Source organism: Anabrus simplex, chromosome 2 (assembly GCF_040414725.1).
Source record: "Anabrus simplex isolate iqAnaSimp1 chromosome 2, ASM4041472v1, whole genome shotgun sequence".
Lineage (NCBI taxonomy): Eukaryota > Metazoa > Arthropoda > Insecta > Orthoptera > Tettigoniidae > Anabrus > Anabrus simplex.
In genome coordinates this window covers 264044875-264072768 of record NC_090266.1, presented here as the reverse complement: position 1 = coordinate 264072768, position 27894 = coordinate 264044875, and the positions used below count along the sequence as shown (strand labels likewise).

Genomic DNA, 27894 nt, shown 5'->3' with positions numbered 1-27894 from the left:
ACCATACAACAATAATATAACATAATCTGCACTGTGAAATCGCCTAGTTTGGAAATGAGAACGGTTATCCAGGGGAGTTTGGAGCTGAACGTTTAGCTCAAATGCCAGCGAGTTCGATAAAACAATAGAAGTTATCAGCACACAAGCGAGCGTGATGGGTTGAAACGGTTCTTTAGCTCACCTTGAAACAAGTGAAACGCCTAAACAAGTTAACTGCATTTTCCATGTAACGAGAGATGTTTCAAAATCTGTATGAAGCCTCGGCTTTCACAAAATGGAAAGTAGCCTACCCTGAATACTAACAGCAAGAACGTAAGTTTTACTATTTGCTTTACGTCGCACCGAACACAGATAAGTCCTATGGCGACGATGGGATAGGAAAGGGCTAGGAGGCGAAGGAAGCGACCGTGGTCTTAAGGTACAGACTGGTGTGAAATTGAGAAACCACGGAAATCCATCTTCAGGGCTGCTGACAGTGGGGCTCGACCCGAATGCAAGCCGACAGCTACATGACCCAAACCGCCCAGCCACTCGCTCGGTGCATGACAAAGTCAACTGTATTGTCAAAAAGCTATCTTTTGTCTTCAATAACACGTTCTGATGGGTTGGTGGAGCACTCAGATTCAATTTAGTATGCTCTTGAGGGTCCCTACCAACCCGCTGATCGAAAATCCCAACCGAAGCGAACGGAATTCAAACCTAAGACGGTCGGGTTGGCAGTCGAGTGGCTAGACTACCGCGTCAGTACACTCCATGTTCTATACACTCACTGTAGGGCTTAGTTACAAAAATGATACAGGACGTGACGTTTACTTTGTAGAATACCCACTTTCAGAGCATTAACACCATTCTACAACAGCATAAAGATAATGCCTTTATCAAGTTCAAGTTTTGATGATAGTTTGTTAATATAGTCCGTGCGGAACTAGAATGGGATTGACAGTTACTTCAATATGTGTTAACCAGCTGTGTCCAGCTCCATGACTAAGTGGTTAGCGTGCTGGCCTTCAGGGGTCCCGGGTTCGATTCCCGGGAGGGTCGGGAACTTTAATCATCGTTGGTTAATTTCCCTGGCACGGGGGCTGGGTATATGTGTTGTCTTCATCATCATTTCATTCTCACCACGACGCGCAGGTCACCTACAGGCGTCAAATCAAAAGATCTGCACCTGGCGAGCCGAACCCGTCCTGGGATTTCCCGGCACTAAAAGCCATACGCCATTTCATTTTTACCAGCTGGAGTGGGAAGAAAACCTTGTCCGACTCGTTGGCTGAATGGTCAGCGTCCTAACCTTCGGTTCAGAGGGTCCCGGGTTCGATTCCCGGCCGGGTCGGGGATTTTAATCGCTTCTGATTAATTCTTCTGGCTCGGGGACTGGGTGTTTGTGTCCGTCCCAACACTCTCCTCTTCATACTCACACAACACACTACACTACCAACCACCACAGAAACACGCAATAGTGATAACATCCCTCCATATAGGGTTGGCGTCAGGAAGGGCATCCGGCCGTAAAACAGGGCCAAATTCACATGTGCGACACAGATCGCACCCGCGACCCCACAGGTGTGGGAAAAGCGGTAGGAAAAGAAGAAGAAGAAGAAGAAGAAGAAGAAGAAGAAGGAGTGGGAAGAAAACCTTAGCAGGTCGCTTTGACAACCCGAAATTTAACCAATCACATGCGACTAAGCACTAAAAAGCGTGGGCCAGCGAGGGGAAGGGAGGGAAAGCTTGAGACAATGTTGCCATTTTCATAACACGTGCGGCGAGAGAGAACTTTCCCCAGCAGTGTTCACTGGGCTATCAATTTCTTAACAGTGCAGGCTACTCTGTGTTTGTAGTTGTGTGTCCGCGTGTGTTTCCCTAATGACGTGTGCGTATCTATATAAATAAAATTGTAGGGGGTCCGCTATCTGTAATTTCTTTTGTTTTGCCAATTTTTCAGATATTTATCCGTTCTAGGTCAACTCAAGACCGAATCGGTGGTTTTTACGTTTCGTGTCTGTCTGTCTGTGTCTGTCTGTCTGTCTGTCTGTCTGTCTGTCTGTCTGTCTGTCTGTCTGTCTGTTCCACCATCACGTCGAAACGGCTGGATAGATCTCAGCCAAATTTCATATTTAGAGTATACTTATTCCGGGGAAGGTTTCGATATGCATATCGTTTTAAAATCTTTGAATACACGGGGGGTTTATAGGAAAACCTGAATGGTTTTTCCACCATCACTTCGAAACGGCTGGATAGATCTCAACCAAACTTCATATTTAGAGTATACTCATCCCGGGGAAGGTGTCGATATGCATATTATTTTAAAATCTTTGAATAGACGGGGGGTTTATAGGAAAACCAGAATGGTTTTCCTCCATTTTCTCTTATACTATTGATTTTCTGTAAACTTAGTTTACCGTACGTGAAACGTCTCTTCATTATAAACAACTTTCGTTATGTTCATAATTTACCTTACTCTTCACATGACGGAGAAATTTACAATTTTCCGCTGGTATCATGCTCTGCATTGAGTGACCGACAGACCGACAACGAACCTACAGGTTACCATGGCAACGTTTCTGACTGCATGCCAGCAGCGAAGTAACGTATTGCTATTTTCCTCATCATGCTTTTAAATTCGTGGTTGTTCCTTGGGTAGATATCTGCGGGATATTGGCGGAATATCGTTGGATGTTATAACTGCCCTCGAATAGATTAAGTAATAACACCATTAGTCATCTTCTTATTATTTGTTTACCTAAGAATCACTGGACCTAAATTTCTCCTCTGTTACTGCTTTATTATATCCGTAACTCACACTAGCATAATTTATTGAGGGGCATTTGATTTTCCAATACATTCAATTGGTATTTACGTATTTGTCGTTATCCGGCTGTCCTCATTTATAATCCATTTTCTATTACTTTCAACTTTCTTAACTGTATTATTTTCTTCCTTAATTACGCCGTATGTACGCGAGTGCTACAAACTACTGGATGTATTTCCACCAAGACTCATATTTAGAATACACCTGTCTTTGATAGGTTTTAGGGCAAATATTGTTTCTAAATCCCTGAACTGACTGGGGGTTTATACGAAACCGAAACAGTGACTTTGCACTTCCACAAAATATACACAACCAAACTTAATGGAAATCTACCTACCTTGGTAGAAATTAATTTCTAAACCTTTTTTCTCATGTGCATCATTTCGATACGAGGATTAATAAGGGAGATATCATTAACGGACCGTTTTTCTGTACAAGTCCCATCGGATTTAACTCACGAGCGGGTGCGTGTAAAGCGTATTCCTTACAACTTGAAAACTACTGAAGACATTCGAACCAAAATTTATATTTAGCATCCACCTGTCCAAAGGTAGGTTTTAAACGTAAATAACGTTTCATGTTTCGGAATGGACTGGCGGTTTATAGGGAACCGAAATGGTGATTTTACTCTTCCAGAATATATACAGAACAAGACCAACCTGACTGGAAATCGACCAAACGTAATGGAATTCCACCTCTAAACCTTTTTTTTTTTCATGTGCATTTTTTCGTCAGGAGGATTAACAAGGGAGATTATCATGAATGGTCACTTTTGCAGGTTAAGTCCAGCGGACATAGCCCAAAAGGTGTTTTACATGGAGCAGATTCCTTATCTATATAAATCAAATCGTAACGACTGTGTGCCTCTACACTGACTATTTTGGCGAAATTTTCGTACAGCTTTCCGTTTAAGGGGTAATAATGACCATCTCCATAATTTTTGGTTTAGTTTCCTGAAAGTCCTAATTTTTACCCGCCTCGCCCAAAATCCAGATTGCGGCATAATCTGCCAGAAGAAAAAGAAGATAATTGAAATTTGACAAAATTATACGTTTTAGCCTGTAACGAACGGAAAACACCCTAGATCATTAAATTTTTCACTTTTTATCCCCGAAGAATATCGAAATATGCAGGCAATTTTAATGATGGTGCAGACCTTCGAATATTCCTATCACATAACGGATTGCACAATCTCCGTTCAATTTGGAATGATCTACAACCTTGGTCTTATGACTTTTTGCCGTATCTGTATCCCTTTTACGTTTGATTTTTCTCTATTAATCGATGTTAAGTCCATTTGGAATTTTCACATGCATAATGCATACTATCAATTACTTATATGAAATACAGAATCATCAAACTCTTCACGAAAATTGGCCCACCCAGTAGCCATACGTGAGCCAAATGCTATGTATGTAGCTGTCACATAATTATCCGAAAAGTAATGTAATGTGAGTTAATCTTACAAAACCTTTACCCTGTTCCACATTTCTAACTCAATCTGACCCAAGAATAGATGACATATCATAGGACCAGCCATTTAGGCCACTAAATCCGGCGTGTCTTATGGTATAATCCTTTGTCGATATGACGTACGTTTAGTAGCAGTTAATCTGTAAATGAAGGTCTGCAATATTGTAAACACGCATATACTTTCGTATGTCGATCTCTACATGTTCACTGATGTCGATTTTTAGCGATCGAGAAAGGGTGTGTCTGCTATCGTAATCAGTACTCCCCACACCGACTTTGACTGGCAGTAGGAAAGGGTTCCTTCTCCAACTCCTGTGTAACTGTCATTAGTAAGGAAGGCCTACAATTGTAATGAATAGTTCCCTTCTCGATTTGTCTTGCAGAAGGCAAGTGAGCATGCAGTTTTGTTTAAAACTCCCCTACCCGATTGTGTTTGGCAGTAGGCAAGGGTGCCCGCCATTATAAAGAAATGTCCTCATCTAAAATGTGAGTGGCATTAGGCATAGTGGCCTGCTATTTTGATGGAAACCCACCAACTTGGTGTGACTGGCAGTAAGCTGGCTGGCAGTAGGAAAATGGGCCTGGCATTATAATGATAACTGCACAACTCAGTAGTAGGGTAACTGCCTGCCATTATAATAGAAACTCCTCAACTGTAATCTGTCTGGAAGTAGGAAAGGGGGGCTGCCATTTTAACGAAAACTCTCCAAATCGATTCTGTCCGCGTAGTAGGCAATGGGGCCTGCAATTATAATGTAAACTTCCCAACTCGATTGTGAATGGCAGTAGGCAAGTGAGCCTGCCGTTATATCACAAATCCGTAACAAACACTTTACATTGGAAACAACGTACGGGGACCTCCCCATGCTCTTTCTCGGATAACGCTAAGAGACATGCAATTTTAAAACAATCTTATTTACTGCATGTACACTATTTACTTCGATATTCGAATACAATGTAGAATACCGTAGCGAAGCACGGGTACATTCGCTAGTTTTTAATAATAGCGTAGTAATAGTTGTACAGTTCATTTTTACATATTGTTTATGTATACTATATGCCTAGCATCTTTTAATGGCGGAAAGTGAAGAGAAGAAATGTTTCGGCAAAGGCATTCCAATAAAGGGACAAAGTCGGGACATTGTCATGTACCGTACGTGAATACTTTGAATGGGGAGAGATATTAATGATCCTGTTATTTCTGTAAATAAAGTGTTAGATGCAACTGCAGCTGCGGTTAGAGTATGCAAAAACACTGTGGTTAAAATAGGAAATGACAAGTATGATTATTTTTTTAAATTTCGTATGGCTATTTCTAGCCGAGTGCAGCCCTTGTACAGCAGACCCTCCGATGAGGGTGGGCGGCATCTGCCATGTGGAGATAACTGCGTGTTATTGTTGTGGAGGATAGTGTTGTGTGGTGTGTGAGTTGCAGGGATGTTGGGAACAGCACAAACACCCAGCCCCCGAGCCACTGGAATTAACCAATGAAGGTTAAAATCCCCGACCCGGCCGGGAATCGAACCCGGGACCCTCTGGACCGAAGGCCAGTACGCTGACTATTCAGCCAACGGGTCGGACAGTATGATTATTGTAAACGGGCAACTGTCGTACGGAAATTGTATTTATTGACATGGATAAATATTTGTTCTTGTCGCAAATACTAATCTTAACTATGCATTACATGTGCGTAATTTTATATTTTACTTTGAATATTTGCTTGCATCTTTTAAAATACATCTTTAACGTGCAGTATTGCCTTTGCCGCGAAGAGGCCTTCGTTGAGTAATACCACGTGGCAACACCGCTCCCTTAAACGTCAATCCCATTCTAGCTCCCCGCGAACTATACTTAGCACTACATTAAAACTACCTCCACCCTGTATACAAGCTAGTGATTTTGGTGTTATGTTCACGTATGATCACCGGTCCTGTGGACAGTCTTCGCAGATCATTTTTTTAAGTTGTTATTGTCTTCAGTGTTCAAATATCTTCTGGTAGGCCAGAGTAAAGTGTAGCTTCCACCGAAGTCCCAGTCAACATCCATGGCTGTGACAATATGGAAGTTGCTGGGTAGTGCTGAGTAATGACATTCGGAGCATGACTAGTGCATCTGAGTGTTATGAAAGGTGCTGCTCATAGGGTCAGTCGTGCTGCAGTAGTACTTTCTGACCCAGTGAGGAAAGCAATGGCAAACTACCTCACTCCTCATCTTGCCTAGTACGCCTCGTTTTGGTGCTGCCATTGGTTTTTGGGGTTTCCTTATAACCGCATAACCTTTGGTGGTGCTAATTGAGGATCCAACCAGCCTCTGGGCTGATGACCTAACAGACAGACAGACAGACAGACATGTATGTTGTATGTTGGGTATTCAGCCCGAAGGCTGGTTTGATCCTCTGCAGCTCCGCCAACAGCTGTCAAACAGCCTAGGCGTCACTGAAGAGGCGTAATAGGGAGATGAGGAGTGAGGTAGTTTCCCGTTGCTTTCCTCACTGAGCCAGCCATTGCTATTACACATCGGTCTGCCAAGCCCACTGAAATGCATGCACCAACCGACCCTATGAGCGATATTTTCACACCATTCATAACAGGGACTGGCTGCATAAGCAATGGTATTACTAGCATCACTCATACCTCAGTCACTTTCATATTGTCAAAGCCAAGGATGAGACTGAGACAGGTCAATGAAAGTAACAAATTTGATATAGCCCATACCAGAAGACATAGTGCACTGTAAACACTACATCTTGCCAGCAAAGGCATATCTTCTGGTATACGTACCTATTTATGAACCGAAGAATAAGCAACAGCACATTCCTGGCTGAGACTGGTGGCATTTGAGGGTGTTTAAATGTAGAAACCCTGTGCCGTTGGCTCATGGCACCTAAAAGAACTGCGGGACAAATTTCTGACACTATGGTGTCCCTTAAAATCAAAAACAAATGGAACGGCGTTGAAATAAGTGACATTTTATGGTTTATAGCATTTTAAAATCAGATTTAGCATTTTGTAGCATCCATACTTGTCAAATTTCAATTTTTGTAGCAAATTGGTTGAAAATAGGCATAATTTGATTGCAAAGTCGGCACATCAATATATCTGTATCGCTTGCATAAAAATGTTCCGATTTGTAAGTCTCGGCACGCTGTTTGATCGTCACTTCGCTTCTACCCATGGCTACCAGACAATAAATCGCTACCGTACTTTAAAACAGAACTAGTACTCAACACCTATGTCAAGAATAACCGACTATGTTCAAGAGTCAACACAAAGTGAACGCGTGTGCTTGAAAGTGTATTAAGATATTTGATTGGATGTCCTTTGCATTTCTCTTTGACTGTTGAAAGATATTCCACACATTGAGAAATAGCGCCGTAATAATTATTTCCCCTGAAGTATATAACATAGCCTATATCTTATTTTTAAGAAAATGCATCTTTAAAAAAAGATATACGTTAATCCGCATGAAACCGAGTATTTCACAACTATTTCGCATAAATTGTATAATTTAGCATTTTATCGCTAATTCGAAATCGGTAAAAACCACTCGTAAGGGTCATATACGATGAAAGCGCATAATTTACACTGACAAAGTTTCAACATATTTCGCATTTATCGCAAATGCTAAAAATCACAAACTCTGGACATACAACATACTGTTTGTATATTACATAGCTTGTAGTTTACGAGCTACTTATACAGGTGCTAAAACCTCGAATTTCCTTCAATGCTCGTATGATGGACAGTCAGTGGATTTAATTTCCTGTGGCTATTTCTAGCCGAGTGCAGCCCTTGTAAGGCAGACCCTCCGATGAAGGTGGGCGGCATCTGCCATGTGTAGGTAACTGCGTGTTATTGTGGTGGAGGATAGTGTTATGTGTGGTGTGTGAGTTGCAGGAATGTTGGGGACAGCACAAACACCCAGCCCCTGGGCCATTGGAATTAACCAACCCGGGACACTCTGAACCGAAGGCCAGTACGCTGACCATTCAGCCAACGAGTAGGACAGTCAGTGGATGACCTGAATAATTCTTTCTTCACCCATCCCTTCACCATACGCACAAGCCTCACTTTTAGAGAACCTGCAGCAGTTGGATGAATAACTCGTTCTTACCTTCCTCGACGAAAAATGTGGATGACATCGTTATACAAATTAAACCCGATATTCGATCAGAGTTAAATTTAAAACCACATCGCTTCAGGCAAGCCCGTGAAAGTGTATGTTCTCTGCCTGCATTCCTCCTATGGATTTCACTAACTTGGGTAATATTCTACGTTCCATGATTATCTCTATGGGCAGAGGCTCCTTACTTTGTAACTCTTCATATATTTGTGACTGGCATTTTCTTCTGTTTGTATTGTAAGGCGCTTAAAGGTGCCAGCCTGACAAGCATATGTGGAAGTATTTAGCGCAGGCAACGAGGCAAACAATGACTTTCCTTCCCAACGAGTGTCGAGCTTGTAAATGAGAACAATGAACAAGATCAAGAACAGAAGCCTTGAACTCAAGTCGGACGGTAAAAAACAAGCTGTCCGGCAGGCTTCGCTTGTAAGAGGCTCCTCGCGCAACTTGCGTACAACGCGCTTTCACTGCGCAATGTTTCGATACAGCGATTATGACACAACAGTGCTTGGAGTATCACAGCTAGTTGGTGCATGATAAACTTGCAGCTTGGAGAATTGTTTCAAAGGATACCAGACGGACGGTGGAGAGTAACTGGTGTTAGATACGAGTTTTCACTAAATATATTTAATTGAAAATCGTCTCTTTCTCCTCAGATTCAGGCACCTACGGATTGCAACCGTACAGCACAAAATATTTCCAGTTTACACTAATTTTACAGACACTGTAATAGTTAACGCTTCAGTTAAAGTACATCGGTTACAAATCTCTGAATATCAGTATGTATTCTGCATGCTGGTTTAACAGAATATAATGGGCACTCTGAACACTCTTCCTCCAGTTATTCAGTTTTCAATTGTACACTTCGTGACACAAAAAAAATGAGATCGGCAGAACATTTCTGTCCCAGCGCAGGCAAGATGAAAAAAGGAAGAAGCGGATTAATATAGAAATTTCTTCCCTAGTTATATGGAAGTTTAAACACACTTTGTCAATAAAACAGAGCGCTTATTATAATTAAATTCCAATGGTCTAATTCCCTGATGAGTTGCCCGAGAAACTTTATAGAAAGATGATGCAAACACAGAAAAGAACAACACACTTCCCGACACAAAACCTGAGCGAACGCTTGTGTAGATGATACAGCATCAAACTTTGTACACGTCGCGTCGTCCTATGATAAGGTCTTTCGTAATAATTATTGTCTCACTTTTTAATACACATTTGTCCAGTACATACTTTGTCAATAAACTTATGTAGATTTATTGTGTTAGAAAATTGGCAAACAGCGTTTGGGGTAATTTGTGGTGAATGTTATCATTATAACTCATTCGCCAAAATTAACCACAGGGTTAATTCCCGAGGACAAGAACTGCCATGCATAGAACTAACGACTCTTGCCCACATGGTGTAAAGGTTATGGTCAGTGAAATCCTTTGCCTGCCGTTCCTTCAAGAGCTTTTGTGGCCTGTATGGAGATGGCTTTGCTTTGCTTAACAACACATTACTCAGTTTTCAACAACACAGTATCCTGCGAATGCCTTGACAGTAGGTTGTCTGTGTTCGCTGCTTCAAGGACCTTGAACCTTTCCCACCGCCCCAAAAGAACTACGAACCACTAGCAATTTCTACATGTATGGAAGGCTATAATTCAGATATTTGACACAAGATTTAAGTCTCGTCAATTAATAAAGCTGAACGACAATGGCAATAAAATCAGATCATTAAAACATAGCTGTGGAGTTCCCTTATATAAGAGCTAAATAAATCACGTGAAGCAGAAGAGCAATAAAACCTTAAGTTATATGTAAACATCCGTGACAATAAAATATAGCAATTAACACTGTACATTAAGTGGGTAATAAGGGCATGCTGACTTCATGATCAATGATGCGAATAGAACTGTTCCATTTATAAACGGATATCATTAATGTGTTGTTGCAGTCCGGCTGCATAACTTTGTATGATATAGAGCGATCTTAGGAAATAACCACTGTCTCCAACATTATCATTTAAGGACGATTACGAGAGATGACGCCGTATGATTACGAGGAATGAAAATATCCGCTCTCAACGTAAATCGTAAAGTCAAGAAAAAAATGCCATTCGTCTCAACGGAATCTCCGAGTTTGCAGTACCAATCTGTACCGTAATACGTTTAGAAAAATGTGGGCTAACTCAAAAGCTCACAGACTAAACTTCACCTCGACCAATACTTCATTGCGGTACTTGCGATACGCTGATCGGTTTTACAAACCATAAGCGTTCAGACTATATAGCTCGGTAGTTGCTAAAGCAGGGAAGATATACCTAATAGGTAGGTACTTAAAGGAAGGGAAATCTTCCGAATAACAATAATAATAATAATAATAATAATAATAATAATAATAATATTAATATTAATAATAATAATAATAATAATAATAATATTTTTAGGTCCCGCAAGAATTCTTACGTGCCAGTAAATCTACCGACACGAGGTTGACGTATTTGAAGACCTTCAAATACCACCGGACTGAGCCAAGATCGAACCTGCCAAGTTGGGCTTATCGTCGTCATCATCGGAGACGTTGAGGCACAGAAAATTTTGTCTCAAAGAAAACAAACGAAAAAACAAAGTACCTATTTTTGAAAGGCGACGCCCATCTTGTGTACTATCAAGAGGCCAAAAATAGTTTTCAATTTTGGATAATGGATTAAACCGAGTGCCACAAATGGTAGAAGGACATTGTAATCATATGCATGAAGGATTTTGATTTAGATCCTGTGCACTAAGCCAGCAGGGTCAACCTCTCCATTTTGACTTAGTGCCGAGGTTCAGCCATCCCTCATTCTGGGTAGTTCAAATGTGTCATAAAATCCTATAGGAATTTGATGCAGAATATGTCTATAGTATTACCAAACTTTGCTATAACACTTCAACTCTCAGCTATCCATTATCTGTATTATATTCCAGGAATGTTATATTTTTAGTGGGAGTAATTTTGAATAATGTATTTTCGTATTTAATTGAAGGTATGTTTTTACTCACACCAACGCTAACTATGTTATTACCCTGGCGGTAAAACCCATCAAGTAAGCGCCAGATTAACAACGTGACTTATGTATGAACACTTTTTACAAAGTTATCGCACAATCATAACAGTGTATTCAGCCGGCAAATAAAACGAAGAAGAAATCGTGTGCCCTTATTTCCATACTGCGGAACATTTCCGTTCATTGCGATGGTACTCAGTGGGATAATTAAAAGCGAACAGACAGTGTATAAACTTCGCCCTATTGAACTACATTCCTTATCGCCTGCCGCTATCTTTTTTTTCTCGTACTCCTAACGTTTCGGCCTAGTTAGATAATACAGAAGTTGAATTAATTAAAAGACAGTACTGCGATATGACGTTATGGCTGCATATAATAAACACCCTTGTTCAGTTACGATTTAAATCGTTATGAGTCTGCCTAGGGAACTATGAACAAATTATTATCTAAGATCTAAACTACTTCGTATCCTCAGTAGGCTAATACAATAACAAAGATTCAACAATAGTCATGAAGTTAATTTCTGTGTGATTATTTTAAAGAATATTTATCAAGTTAGTGACTTTAGTATATTTACAAGTAGTCAACAATATTGTAATTTGATTAGTGAAGATTAAAAAAAACAAAGAATCAAGTTGGCCAAGGAATTAGCTAATTTTACAAGAATGAACGCCTCTGAAAGTTAGTCAAATAGAAAAAAGAATATTTAGCAAATTTTCATCCTTCAACCAATATTCACACATCTTTCAACGAATACTGTTCACGTATTTTCCATTAGTTAGAATTCCTAAACAATAATTGGACAGAAGATTAGAGTTCATTTCATCTAAGAGATGGTGTCTTTATTACTTCCTTCCCAAGATCTTGCACTCTCTGATGGAATATAGTAAATAACGTTATTGGTTTAAATTCCCACTAACTACTTTTACGGTTTTCGGAGACGCATAGGTGCCGGAATTTTGTCCCGTATGACTTATTTTACATGCCAGTAGATCTACCGATACGACTCTGGCGTATTTGGGCACCTTCGAATACTACCAAACTGAGCCGGGATCGAACCTGCCAACTTGAGCTCGGAAGGCCTCGCTGATGTATCACAGCTGAATCACAATCACTGCCTTTTAGAGTTGTTATAATTGAGGCAAACTGAGTGACAAGGAAGTAAACATTTTCTTCAATATTTATATACTTGAGAAGAATATGTAGGCCCTACTGTAGGCCTACATAACTATAAAATACGTTTTTTTAAATATTTGCTTTACATCGCACAGACACAGATAAGTGTTTTGGCGACGATGGGTTAGGAAAGGGCTAGGAGTGGGAGGGAAGTGGCCGTGGCCTTAATTAAGGTACAACCCCAGAATTTGCCTGGTATGGGAATGGGAAATTACGGAAAATCATCTTCAGGGCTGTCGACAGTGGGGTTCGAGCCCACTATCTCACGAATACAAGCTAACAGTTACGTGATGCAGATCGCGCAGCCACTCGCTCGGTTAGAAAATACTCTTGTTTGTGAGTAACATGGATATCGCGGCGAATGAGAGATGAAATACAAATAAGTTCGTCAAAATACGCAACAAGTGAAGGAAGAAATTACCTTCCTTCCTTAATTCTTCGGAGTTTTTCAAGTATCAACCATATTTAAATAAATATCACTGGGTCTGTAAGGTTTTCAGGGATTTCAATTACTGTTATGGTAAATAACAACCCGTTCAGGGGATAATGCATACAGTTTTGTAGCTTTACTTTAGGAATAACAGAAGAGGTTTATTTTCACTTGAATATTTTACAGAACTTTTGGTGAATGCACATTCCGTAGCCTGACTTTGTTGTCTGGATATGCAAGTAGAACGAGTCCAAGCAGACAAGGTCGCCTGGTCTCCAGGGATAGCGTCTCCCGGATACGGCGCGCACAGTGTCGCCTCCACCCTGCGGGCTGGACGTCATCCTTTACGATACAGTGTACATTGATTTAAGTAATAGCATCTATGCCGCATTTAATAACGTTATTCAACGTGACAGTTTGTAAGTTGCGCAGAATGAACAGTCGCAACGCAAGGGTGAACATATACTGCTTTTCAAGGTGTACAACGTATATTAACGTACAAATAGCAGCGAAATGATTCCTTTGATTTATTTTAATAAAAGTTATTTATCCATTTCTTCCACCTTATGTGTAATATGTGTCATACTTTGTAAGAATCCAGGAAATTTGGCGGAATTCCAATCCAGATCACCTGGGGGGGGGGGGGGGGTGAGCGGACTCTTGTACGGAAGACTTAGCGTTACACTTTGTACATCTCAGTCCGTGCTATGGTTTTTTGTTATAAAACGTTTCTGTATTATATTTTAATACATATTTGTTCAATGTACGGCTTCCAATAAACTCGCATAGTTATATTATGTAAGTAAAGTGATACGCAACGTTAGGGCAATCAGTAGGGTATGGTGCCATTTAAACTCGTTGTAAAATCATAGAAGTGCAGTGTACCCCTTTATTGGCGAAGTGTAGATAAACCTACGTGTATTAACTAGTTAAATCTATATATTTATGTGCCTCTCCTTCCTTTCGGTGATGTTTGCATTTGGGGACTTACACATTTCCTTTCTCCTTCCTTTCGGTGATGTTTGCATTTGGGGACTTACACATTTCCTTTGCCAATCATTTTTTGGATCATGAAGTGTAAGACACATATGAATGAATAAATGAATGAATTCCCTCTCCATAATCTCCGGATGTCCAGAAGTTGAGAGGATGGTAATCTCTTGATTGAAATCTTAAATGTAAAATTATCACCTACATATTATGTAAAATTGAAGAAATGTCAGAAAGAAAATGGGTACGTGAAATAATGGTTTAAATCCATATGGCCTAAATCTCTCCTGTATAGATTTACCTTATTTAACTGTCGTGTCTTGTTTTCAAACACTTTACTGTATCTGTTCTTGAATTTTTAAAACAGTTTAAAGAGTCTGCTCAGGTTGTTTCATTCTTGACTTAAGAATGTTGGTAGTTTTTGACCTCCTTTTTCCCGGGCTATCATTTGCATTTCTTACCCTTAAGCAACATGTTCCTAAGGTTACAATGGGAATAGAAATTAAAAGACTTTTTAGGAAGCAATCGTACAACTTTGAAGATTAATTTTAACTTCGGCGTTAAGTTAAATTCCTAAAATCTATATCTAATGCTAGATTACACCTTATTTTACTAGAATGAACATTAATTGTGATTCATTTCCGTCATTATATTGCACAAGTTCCTTAATATAGTTAATGTTAAGGGGAAAATGTAGTAATGTATGAGAAAGCTGTACGAAATATATTAAGTATCTAGAAGGTGAACATGTGACCGTCCTTGGGAAATGAACTTTAAGAACCATTATGTGGAGTGAAGCTATCCTTTGACGTTATTCCCAAAGAATCAAATCGTTCATCATGTAATGTTCACAGTTGAACGTAAATCTGGTTACTCGAAAGAGCGACGCTCAAAAAGAGTGGACCGTTGACGTACGCTTAAGCTATTAAAATCAAGAGGAAGTTAATTTAAGAGCTTTTTCTGTGTGCATACAAACAATGTTCTTTTGTTTCATATTTTAAGACAAAAATCTCTTACACTGGATATCAAAAGTGTTTAAGCACACATTCTTTCCTAACCGCTTTCTACGAGCGAGACAGAACTGAAATATTAAGACAATGTCCGAGTTAAGAACGGTTAAGTGAACCTTTTCATCATACGTTAAAAATGGTTTTCCATTTCACAGTCTATTCCGATACTTTTATTTTAAGTGAATAGAACTTCAACGAGTCAAAAGTCGTCAGCAACAATTATAGACCTTCCCAATAATGAAAATGGTACGGTATCATTTTGTCTCGAAATTTCATTGCGTGATATATATTCCCTGTTGAAATAATGTTGCAAACATTTCTTCGAGATAACAGGCTGTCGCTTCATACCCCGTTTGAAGGATGGCATTAATGGATAAATCCTCACGACACTAGAACCTTAAGAATTTAACAGTTGTCTATCGTCACAAGTCGTGATGAAGGAACGTTAGGATACAGCAACGGATCTTCAGATGATGGCTTGAGACACCCCCAAACTCCATTTTTTGGAATATTTTCAGGATAATTATTAGATTATCGGGCCCTACTTTCGAGTAATATTTAAATCACATAGTCGAAGCACAGAAAAGACAATAAAATGCAACGTTGAATACTCTGCTCAGTAATTTGAGAGTGGCCTGGAAAAGAGGTCACTTGCATGGAGTCATGCCCCTCATACAACAGACAAGCCGGTAAACCGGAGGGAACGTCGTGTTACATCTCCCGCACGAAAACGACCGTAGCAAAAGGTTTCTAAATTAATTCTGTGATGAAGTTGTCAAAGTCGTGGTAAACTCTTGCACACTTCACTTAGAGACTATGGTGTAAAGTTTCCAGAAACAAAGTGTATTCCGATCAAATGAGGTAGGGTTGAAATATTGTGCGACTGCAATTTACTTGCCAACGTGCGTATATGAAGTCATAAAATAAAATACTTAGATATTTAGTAATAAATAAATAAATAAATAAATAAATAAATAAATAAATAAATAAATAAATAAATAAATAAATAAATAACTTGTGCAATATAATGACGGAAATGAATCACAATTAATGTTCATTCTAGTAAAATAAGGTGTAATCTAGCATTAGGTATAGATTTTAGGAATTTAACTTAACGCCGAAGTTAAAATTAATCTTCAAAGTTGTACGATTGCTTCCTAAAAAGTCTTTTAATTTCTGTTCCCATTGTAACCTTAGGAACATGTTGCTTAAGGGAAAGAAATGCAAATGATAGCCCGGGAAAAAGGAGGTCAAAAACTACCAACATTCTTAAGTCAAGAATGAAACAAATAAATAAATAAATAAATTAATACATAAATAAATAGTACGGACTATTGAATTCTTCCGTCAGAATTATGTTTATGGAGTCCAGAATCAAGTCTTGTTCTAAATGCAAAATCTCTTGCATTCTGAATATACGCATCAATAAGTTACTGAAATATTTCGATGGGCATAACATATCTTGAGATAACTTCAGTGAAGAAAACCTGAGACAAATACTAGTATATTTTGACTTGGAGATCTTGCAGAAGCAGAAAAGGAGATCTAAAGAAGCTAAGCGTTTAGTGAAAACCAGAAAGCAGCTTCTAGGCTGGTTTCACTCTGCGTCAGGCCGTGTGACGATACGTAATACGATATTTATCTCCAAGAACTGCGGCCTCAACATGACAATGGCAAGCAAGCACTTGATTCTCTTGTTCAACATGCCACATAACATATCTTTTAGTAAGTTAATTAAGGAAAACAATGATAAACAAACAACTGATAGAGATGTGTTCAGAGTTAAAACAGTCCGTTCAATTCAGCGTTTCAAGCGTTTCTAGAGCTTCAAGAATTAGCGGTGTAGCGATGACTGCATACGTGAAAAGATTTTTCCAGAGTTCACTCAAGTCAGTGTGAACTATTAGTACGTGAACTTTACGAATAATAATAATAATAATAATAATAATAATAATAATAATAATAATTGTCATCGTCATCATCGTTATCATTAGCGCGTCACGGCAGTAGCTTTGCCGCTGAATTCCCACTCAGACAGCTTCTTAGGGTGAAATTTTAACCTGAAAAACCACGTGGCCACAGAAAGGACATCCGTCCCCATAGCCCCGGACAAAACCGAAAGTAAGCCTTCGTGGCTCCAGTATCCTAAGAAATAATTGTAATAAGTTGAAGAAATGAGAAGTAGTAGTAGTAGTAGTAGTAGTAGTAGTAGTAGTAGTAGTAGTAGTAGTAGTAGTAGTAGTATAACCAGCCTTCGGGCTGAGTACTTTTTATATATCGTAACGTTAACATTTCTTATGTGTGGACAACTCGAAAAAATTAACGAAACGTAAGTCAATACGAGAATGCTGTAGAATTACAAATTCGACTCCACTCATTAGCAGGCTCCCGTTCTCAAATACTTCAACCACGTTGGCTGATAGAAAGTGTTAAAAATGACGACTAACACAATTCGTAAACTTAACTACAGATGAAATCATATTATATTTAGTCCCAATCATGGCAGAAAGCACGCCTCCTGAACTTTATCCCTGTAAATTCGTTGCGACAAAAAATTACTTTATCCTAAAAAAATGAGCTGCTTAATGGGAACGTTCAGACACCGAACATCGGTCTCCTCTAGCATAAGCATTCCTCAATGCCAAGTGACAGTGCCGGGATTTGACCTCACATGCTTCAGCATAGAAAATTAGTTCTAAACCAACTTCGCTACTCTCCCAGTCATTGCAAACGAGGACACCCCCATACACACAAAATAGAAATAATCAACCTGCAGATATTCTCATCTTCAATGATCAAAATTGGTTCGAAAAATCATTCGTTTATTGTTATCACGGTCCAAACTATGCAATTCAAATGGGGACGAATATACATTTCTAACATATTACACGCGTTTAAATAACAAGCATTTACATTCGCGTTCTTAAATTTTACATTGAAATTAGCACAATTACAATGCAACGGTTTGTTTCTTCGTAAGAGGAACAATACAAGTTTGAAACTGCGTATAGATGTCTATCAGACTATATCATTTACATATGCACATTACATAAGCCGAACAATACTATTCATTTACATAACAGCTTGTTGTGAAGTTTATCAGGTGCAATGACAAACACCGCGGAATAAAATCCATCCGACATGTAACGGGCAGAATATAATGCGCATTGCCATTAGCTTAGGCTAATCAATCGTAAATAAGTCTATTAACAGTTCAATGCATGATTGCTATGAGAGGTGGGCCTAATCATTAAAAGGACCCTGAGGGAACTAGATCCAACATGGCTGAAACACAACACGCGAAAGAGACATTACAAATACACGAGCGTTAATACACCTATGAGCCATTGCATTATGATCGGGAATATTTAGCGCGCCTGGAGCGGGAATAGTAACACGTGATATGTTTGTAGCATGGTATAGATAGGACAGGTCTATGGGCTTAAGAGTTAGTCATGTCGCCGGTGTCAGAATGGGAAAAAATCGACCGATCTCGCCGCGTTTGATAAGAGGGTGTTGCTGCACGGCACCTTGGTACTATAGCAGCTGAGCTTTTGGGCTCCTTTCGTGCCACTGTTGTGAGCACGTATCGAAAGTGGTGCAACGATGGGCAAATAACGACGCGTCGTCCAGCTGTGTGTCGACAGAGGCTCAGTGATGTCAGAGGCGCATTGTTCGGAACGACCGCGGGGCCACAGTTCGAGAAATCTTTAACAGTGACAAGGGAAAGTATTTTTAGCCACTAACAGGTTTAACCAAGGCGCAAGTTTATCCTAGCCCGCACAACGGTTCCGTTATGAGATTTGCATTAATATTAGCGATCTGAACTATCAGAACCGTTACAATTTACGTAACTCGCCTACATAAATGTAGAGCGGCTGGATAATACTTGCGCCTTGATCAAATATTAATGATATTTTGTGTGGTTACTGCTAGCTTGATGCAGCCCTTGTAGGTCAGAAGAGGGTGAGTGGTATCTGCCTTGTCGGTGTAGTCGAGAATCGTGTGGTATGCAAGTTGCTGTAATACTGGGAACAGCACAAACTTTAGTCCCCGGGCCAAGGGGATTCAAATCTCTCGACCCAGCCGGAAATCCAAACCGAGTCCCGAAGACCGAGATACTAACCACTCAGCCATGGAGCCGGACATGTGAGGTACAGAGCAATAATGTGTGACTGGAGCCACACCGCGTCACTAAAATGCAAATGTTTTAGAGAGCTAATGGAAATGTTTACGTGAACATTGGTACAGAGACTAAGGTAAACATGATAGGCCCTATATGAGAAACTCAAAAAGTAAAAAGGTATGTTTTAAGTGCATAAAGCCCCTTAATTTACCTACAAATTTTTGCGTTTAAGAACACTTAAATGCCACCCAAATTGCAGATCAGTAGTGATTAATTGAACAAATGCAGCGGGATTAAATTGCAGCACCCTGTGCATTGAAAGTGAGTGAATGAATATGCTATACAGTCGCTCTTACGGGAAAGAGTGATTTGTGCCTCTAACTCCATTACCAGTTTTCAACGCCCATAGTTGGAATCTAGGTGTTCACAAGTTAGCTTCCTGATTGACTCACTTGGCCCGGGTCGATTTTCAGCTCCGTCACAAATTTAGGATTGGCCTGGGAATCAGGATGAGTTCTGTCTCGGGAGCACAACTGGTATAATAATAAAATAATATCTAATCCCCGTTAAATTTAAAAGGTTATTGCCATGGTTTCTGCTCTTCAACCCACGCGATTATCGGAACTGCTCCTAATGCACTTTCCAAATCCTATACCAAACTATTATTAAATAGGCCTAGTCGCTGTACCTTTTGCTAACGGGTTAGTTTTTGCACAGTTGTAAATAACTTATCTCTTCAGTCAGTGTAATGTCACTGTCGCCAGTTAACTCGGAAGTTTGTAACAAATTTAATAATAGCGGATATCTCCGTTAATATTCTTCGTTTGTTACACATACATTAAACGTGAAAATTATATTTTGCCCAACTTTTACTAACCTATCTAAAGTTTTTCGACAGAGCTAATATTAACGAAGTAATTTGACATATCCTGTTTTGGTCTCCCTCAGCACTGCGACATCACTGTAATACTACAAACCAAACCCCATGGCTCAACAGCCCCAAGGGCCTTTGCCTACCAAGAAACCGCTGCTCAGAACGAAGGCCTGCAGATTACGAGGTGTCGTGTGATAGGTACGACGAATCCTCTCTGCCTTTATTCCTGGCTTTGTACACTGGAGCCACTATTTCACCGTCAGATAGCTCCTCTATTGTAATCAACGTAGGCTGAGTGGATCTCGAATCAGCCCAAAGATCCTGGTAAAAATCCCTTGAGCTGGTCGGGAATCGAACCCGAGGCCTCCGGGCAAGAGGCATGCACGCTACCCCTACACCGCAGGTCCGCCCATCACCCAGTGTATACCGGTACTAATCGAATAAAATATAGCCTCCCGAACTATCCAGCTATCCCTGAACTTAAATGCCTTTGTATGAAAAATGCTGTTCAGCAGTTTTCCCGTAATGTCGGCACAAACAAACAAACAAACAAACAAACAAACAAACAAACAAACAAACAAACAAACAAACAAACAAACAAACAAACAAACAGATAGATAAAAGTTCAACAGAACCTCCTTTCGACCTTCGTATACCTAGTCCGAGAGGAAACCGACGTATGACGTAAAACATTGAAATGTACTGGCAAAACTATAATTCTATTTATCCAGATATACACGTCAGTAAAGACTCATCAGCTACACATATTATTACAGTTCAGAATTTTTAGAAGAAAAGAACATTTTAATTCGGTAATGTGAGTTCACGTTGTTGAAGTTAGAACAATAGAAAAAGAAACAACAGTTGATAGTTTTACGTGAGTTTAAATTTCATGCTTATAAGCCAGTTTTAAGTAGAATCGACCCTAGAAAGACGTGACTTTTCATTCTGAAAATTTCACAAGCATTGACCCGGATTCGAACAGCGGGCGTCTTATTGAAGTCACGATGAAGTCCCTAATGTATCACGCCTTAAGAGGAAAGAGAAGTGGAAGAGAGAAAATTAAAATACTAGCATTTGTTGAGTTATGTTTGGTCATGAACGAGATAATTACTTACTTTATACAGACGTTTCAGAAACTGCGAGATATTACTGCTTATGAGGGAGCGTCATTAGCACGCGACAACAGTGATAAGAGGACGGTCATATCAACGGGTCGAAATACTGGAGTCTCGGAAGGTCATGGAGATAAACACGAGAACAATATCTAGAGCAAGCCTGATTTATGAGATTCCGGTGACAGAACTCGATTACATTATCTGTCTATGTTGATCAGCAGTAGAAAACAAACGCCTTGACAGGATTTACACTACTAACAAATGTTTATCAGTTTAGAATCGTCCACCAACGTAGCGTAATTGTTAGCACTATTAGATGCCGTCCTCTGAGAACCAAGTTCGATTCCTGGTACGGCCAGCGATTTAAGAATGGTAGGAATGCTGGTATGTGGTTAAAATCATACACGCAGCTCACCTTCACTCTGGGACGGCGACACGACTTTACTTTTGTCCGGCTCCGTGGCTGAATGGTCAGCTTGTCAGAGGATTCCCGAATTCCCTTAGCTGGGGCGCTGGGTGTTAGTGCTACTCCCACTATTCCTGCAGACTCATAAACCATGCATAACACTATATTCCGCCTCAATAACACGCAGTTTCCCATACGCGGCAGGTTGGAGGGTCTACCTTACAAGAGCTACACAAGGCTAGCGATAGCCATACGAAATAAATTCGTTTACAATATTCCGACGTCGTGGTCATCTGCCTCGCGTGCATAAAATCTACAAGTTGCTTCACGTCGCACCGACATAGATAGGTCTTACGGCGACGGGATAGGAAAGGCCTAAGAATGGGAAGGAAGCGGCCGTGGCTTTATGATACAGCCCCAGCATTTGCTTGGTGTGAAAATGGGAAAACCATCAACAAGGCTGCCGACAGTGGGGTTCGAACCCACTATTTCCCGGATGCAAGCTCACAGCTGCGCGCCCCCTACCCGCACGGCCAACTCGCCCGGTTAAAGTCTACGAAGAAGCATTGCAATATACGGAGACAAGGTCTAGGAAGGATGTATATATATTGCTACTGGTTTAACGTCGCACCAACACGTCGAAGGTTTTCGGCGATGGAAGGATGGGAAACGGCTAGGATTGGAAGGTTAGCGGGCGTATATAAGGTACAGCCCCAGCATTTGTCTGGTATGAACACTGAAGACCACGCAAAACTACCTTCAGGGCTGCCGATGGTGAGATTCGAACCCACCATCTCTTGAATGCAAGCCCACAGCTGCGTACCACGAAGTCTATGTTAGATATTATGCAGATATTCGCCAACATGAAGTCGAAAGCCATGAATGCTACTTCTTGGATAATCGACAGTAAGACTCGAGCTCATTTCTCGTCAACTCTCCTCATGAGGCTTAACACATCCACGACTTAAATCCTGAAGAGAAGAGCAAGGAATCACATCGTGGCTACCTTGATTCAAATTTACCATCCAAGCCCGTAGACCATTGCTGAGACAAAAATAATATGGATGATCTCTCTCTCTCTCTCTCTCTCTCTCTCTCTCTCTCTCTGTCCTCTTATTATACAGGGTGTTTTCAAAATTCAATACTCAAACTTCTAGGGATTGTAGAAGAGATAAAAACATATTTTAATTAATTAATTAAATAACCGAAGGTCGCAATAATCAACAGTTGAAGTCAATTTTGAGGTGATTTGTGTAAAAAGGATTACATGTCAATTTCATTGCAATCTTTTACAAAAATTATTGAAAAATGCGTCCTAATGCTTCAACTCTGCAACTATGTGCCATTGCCTGTCGTGCACGTTTAAATACCCCAGGCATGTGCTGTAGAGAGTACGCAGCTGTAGGCACGCCCCTTTTTTCCAGATTCAATTGGAGTCTCATACATTCTTTAGCTCTGTTCTAAACGAACGAAAATTTAACCGTGTCGTCACAGCAAAGACACTGCATTCTGACGTCATGGCATGGTTAGCAGAATATTTAATATTGATGGTTTTGAAGAATAAGATTCATAATCAATTTATAACTTTACAGTAAGCCTATAGTTTGATTCTGTCAGCCAATAATTCGTTTCAGATATGTTTATTTAACAAGAAACGTATGTTTTGGATATACCCTGTAGAATGCTAAGCCTACCAACATTCAATCTGTAAGCCTCTGTGAATGAATTAATCGTCTCTATAATCCTCAATTTAGAGCTTGTACTAGACCATAACTACCGGGCGATTTGGCCATGCGGTTAGGAGCGCGCAGCTGTGAGCTCGCATCCGGGAGATAGTGGGTTCGCATCCCACTGTCGGCAGCCCTGAAGATGCTTATCCGTGGTTTCCCATTTCCACACCAGGCAAATGCTGGGCTGTACCTTAATTAAGGCCACTGCCGCTTCCTTCCCATTCCTAGTCCTCTTCTGTCCCATCGTCGCCATAAGACCTAACTGTGTCGGTGCGACGTAAAGCAAAATAGCAACAACAAAAAAGACCATAACTATTTTCCTTTCATGTCTTACATTCTGAATCATGAGATACCATATAACCATAATCTTTTTTGGTCTCCCTGTGTTTCTCTTACCATCTATGACCGACTTTGTTTAGTTTTATCAGTGGATTATCATCATACTAACACAAAGGTTTTCGGGGACGCTGAAAAAAGAGAGGATACCGCTGGCTGCGATGGCCTTAATTCAGGTATGGAAATGGGAAATCGCGGGAAAACCTCTTCAAAGTTATCGACAATTTATTTCGAACATACCGTCTCTAGGATGCAAGCTTACAATTCAACATGTGGCCAACTCGCTCGGTAACTAGGTAATCTTCCATCCCTTCGCCCTACAAGATCCTGCCACGAAAGTCGAAGTCGTATAACGCATTCTACGGAAACTTTTCTGATTCGCGGAGATCAATAGATGCAGTCGCTTAGTATCCAGTATTCGAATGGTAGTGGGTTCGAACCCACTGTCGGCAGCCCTGAAGATGGTTTTACGTTGTTCCCCATTTTCACAGACAAATATTGGGGCTGTACCTTAAGGCCCCGGCTGCTTCCTTCCCACTCCCAGCCTTTTCCTGTCCCATCATCGCCATAAGACCTATCTGTGTCGGTGCGACGTAAAGCAACTTGTAAAAAAATATCTGATTCGTTGCAATTAACTTCCTACCATTTTCACACAAAATCGTACCCAGCAATTGTTCTCACGTTTCATGTGTCCACGTTATAATTAATATATTACGCTACTTGTAGAGGAATATTTTCAATTATATTATGCAAATTTTGAGGCAATTCCTATGAGACATTGTAATTATTATGACTCGCTACTCGTATTTTAGCTTCGCTTTAATTTTTCGTGTCAATTTTTTTCTTCCGTTATGTACCTTTTTTATATACTAAGCCTTGCAATATTTTTTGTCACGTAATTATTTTGTTGCAGCTCCTTCTGTGGATCAGTGGTACAGTGTAGAGCTGCGGATCCTAAGATAGCGGGTTCAAACCCGACAGAGGTACCGTAGTCGGATTTTTGAAGGGCGGAAGAAAGTCCATTCGACAATCCATGTCGTACGATGTCTGCATGTAAATGATCTCTGGAGACATTTTGTGTTCATCCGACAAAATTCATTGTAACTCAGCCCTAGATGCCCAAGAGAGATTCGGTTTACTCTGCCTTCTAGTAGACCTAGAGTAAAACGGAACATCGAAATTGACAAGCAAGCAGCCAGATGACGTCATGCTTGCACATGGTAGCTGAGGCCACACGATTATTATTATTATTATTATTATTATTATTATTATTATTATTATTATTATAAGCCGGCTCTTGGTCTAGAAGTAGCGGGTCTCATTCTTACCAAGAGGTCCCAAGTTAGATTCCCGTCCATTTCAGGAATTTTTACCTGGATATTAGGCCTGGTTCGAGTTCCATTCAGCCTGAGTGAGAACAACTGAGGAGCTATCTGACGGTGAGATGGTGACTCCGGTCTAGAAAGCCAAGAATATCGGCCAGGGATTCACCTCGTAATCTGCATGCCTCTGGGCTGAGCAGCGGTCGCTTGATAGACCAGTCCATCAAGGCTTTAGTGTCATCGTTTATTTCGTTTTAATAATAATAATAATAATAATAATAATAATAATAATAATAATAATAATAATAATAATAATAATGGTTTTTCAAGGACTATGCAGATGATAATAATGGCCTTTAAAGGAGCCGCAGCACAAAACAAATTTTACTGGAAAGGGATTGTCTTATGCACGAATACATTTAATGTCATGTGTCTCTCGTGTTTAAGTACTTTCAAATGTCAACCGACTCCACTGGAACTCGATACCTCAACCTTAGTCATATGAGGAGCTCACCTAACCAAGGGCTGGTGGCAGTCAGGAAGCTAAAAAAAAATCATGATTCATTTGTGTGTTGCTTTTCCCGATATTTCACAGGAATGTTAGGACGGTATTGTATTTCACGTCCCGAGGAACAATCCCAATTCTAGATGTAAATATTTGAAGTGATGCAGTTAACACCAGAGTAATGCAGGTTGTCAAGCTATATACGCAAACAGATAATTAAAATGGAGTTGTCCTCTACAAACAAATTAACAACAGCGTCACCAAACATACAGCACCATTGGTGTAACGAGTGTGCCATCTATTTTACTAGCATTGAATGCATTCGCACAAATATTTATTTTCTAGTCTCTTAGTCAACATTGTCGAATCTCAGCTTCTTAGTCTACACTGTGCTCATGTAAGATTTCGTTCCTCCGGCATGAAGTATCGCTGTCAACTCTTTCAACTCCCGGCGGCTCTGGTTTACTTTCATATTTGTTCACTCACAATCTGCCTTTTCCATGGACTTACATGGTATAAATTCCACAGTTTAGGCCGGTTGGAGTGTATCAAACTGATGCTTAAACCTTAAATTTGTTGCACTAAATGAAACGCTTCTCGCCAGTTCAGATGATCAACCGTATAATATCTATTAACTCTCCCATACACAGGAATGTTGTACGAGTTTAAATGACACCAAATTCGGTTTACGTATCACAGTGAAATGCTATATACAGTAAGGTATCTAGGGAACTCAGACGTTTTAATAGTCTAAACTAACAATGTGCATGCCAAAGGAATTCATCTCACAATTCAAGTCAGTGGATGGCACATCACGTATTCGTGTATGTCTTGATACACATTCTTATTTAGAGTACACAAAATAGTCAATACATCCCTTCACATAAGGGGTTGGCGTCAGAAGTTCATTCATCCGTAAAAATGGGCTTTACCGAGCTCGATAGCTGCAGTCGCTTAAGTGCGGCCAGTATCCAGTAATCGGGAGATAGTGGGTTCGAGCCCCACTGTCGGCAGCCCTGAAGATGGATTTCCGTGGTTTCCCATTTTCACACCAGGCAAATGCCGGGGCTGTACCTTAATTAAGCCCACGGCCGCTTCCTTCCAATTCCCAGGTCTTTCCTATCCCATCGTCGCCATAAGACATATCTGTGTCGGTGCGACGTAAAGCAAATAGCAAAAAAATAGGCTTAATCCACACGTTTTGTCGATGCCAAGTAATTAGGAAAAAGGCGAAGAAGAAGATATTATTATTATTATTATTACTATTATTATTATTATTATTATTATTATTATTATTATTGTTTAAAGAAGAACACACACACCGTTTCCAACATGCCGATCCACCAATCTGTCCACCACATGCAAGTACAGGCTTTTACTTTCCAAAACGGAAAGTTGAATAAAAATTTTGCGGGCAATGACAATGTAACAAACTACGTAATCGAATAATCATAAACCGCCTTCGTGCGCGTGCGCTCTTTGACATGCTCTGCGAAGAACAGGGCAGCAAAAATTGCATAGTTTGCACACAAACCACGGCGATCTTCGATGGTTACCGTACGTGTAGCATTAACTCGGGTTTTGTTTCCTAGACGCACACCTAACTAAAGATTAAATAAGGTTTCCAGCGAGTGCCAGGTCAGGTGATAAAGTCTCAACACGTGTTGAAGGCAGAAAGATTTGTGCCGGTTGATTAGACCTGGTATAAACCTCTGGGACGGAGACAAATTATTATACGAGCTTTCACGGAATAATATATCTCTGAAACTTGCTCTGCTTCATCTGTATCCAGGGAATTTTCACAGAGTGTCACAGAGATTTGAAGGTGGGATGTTGACGAAAATCACATGGTATTTTTATATATACACGCAGATTATTCGTGTTTAAGAATCGTCTCTGTATATTTCTCAGATAGGGCTACCACTTTCGGAATGTGACATGCCGTTATTTACCGATACTTTAAACGCTCACCACTTCAGATCATTTTTAGAGGCAAGCACCTCCTTCCTTTACCACCATTGGAACCCTACCAAGTACATGTTAACGCAGTATTATTATAAAAGTTATTCTTACCTTGGATAAACTCTGTTAACCTTGTGGTAACCCCGATCTTGGGTTGTAGAAACACAATCCTAGGTTCCATTAGTCACTGTTCAGTCACCTAGGAGGCGTGGATAAGTACACTGTGCCATATCGCGTGACACAACAGAGTAACCCGGCTAGCTCGCCTTGCCACTACTGGGACGCAACTGACGAGGATACGAACAGCCTGAAGAACATTTCTCTGTCTTCCCCCTCCACCATCACTACTCCTTTCCTTTCCAGTCTCCTCTACTCCTCTTCCTTTCACTTCTTTTCTTTCTATTCTTGGCTTAGCGGCCAAGAAAACTTGCTTGGAAGAGGCCTGAAAGGAGCATGGAACCTGCCCGTG

General features: G+C 40.3%; 1 protein-coding gene across 1 annotated transcript in view; it reads right to left on the bottom strand.

The window, feature by feature from the left end:
* bbg (big bang) overlaps positions 1 to 27552 on the bottom strand; it is a 263462-nt gene extending 235910 nt beyond the window's left edge. Inside the window, exon 1 of the mRNA XM_067140569.2 lies at positions 27537 to 27552. The gene's annotated coding sequence lies outside the window, so the exon portion shown is untranslated. The remainder of the gene's footprint in view (positions 1 to 27536) is intronic.
* Positions 27553 to 27894: the final 342 nt, after the last annotated feature.